The 224-nt window shown below is 74.6% G+C and overlaps 1 protein-coding gene across 2 annotated transcripts in view; it reads left to right on the top strand.

Annotated features, from left to right (window-relative positions):
• PDCD4 (programmed cell death 4 (neoplastic transformation inhibitor)) overlaps positions 1-224 on the top strand; it is a 19,689-nt gene that overhangs the window by 2,827 nt on the left and 16,638 nt on the right. The gene's annotated exons all lie outside the window — the stretch shown is intronic.

Genomic DNA, 224 nt, shown 5'->3' with positions numbered 1-224 from the left:
TCCCTCCCCGCCGACGCCCCCGAGATGGTTTCGCCCTCCCCCCTCTCTCCCCCTGCCTTTTCCTGCGGGCCGAACACCCTCCCGTCCCCACCCACGGGCATCCCCGCCTGCCGATTGGCTGCGGCGGCGGGCGGCAGCCAGCCAATCCGCGGCGCCGCTGCCGCCCGTGTCGCTGGGGGGAAGAAAACAAAAACAAGCAGGCAGGGGCGCGCGCGGCCGGGGGG

This window comes from Haliaeetus leucocephalus, unplaced genomic scaffold (genome assembly GCF_000737465.1).
Source record: "Haliaeetus leucocephalus isolate CR32 unplaced genomic scaffold, Haliaeetus_leucocephalus-4.0 Scaffold184, whole genome shotgun sequence".
NCBI lineage: Eukaryota > Metazoa > Chordata > Aves > Accipitriformes > Accipitridae > Haliaeetus > Haliaeetus leucocephalus.
The sequence above is the reverse complement of the archived record's forward strand: the minus strand, read 5'-3'. Positions and strand labels throughout refer to the sequence as shown.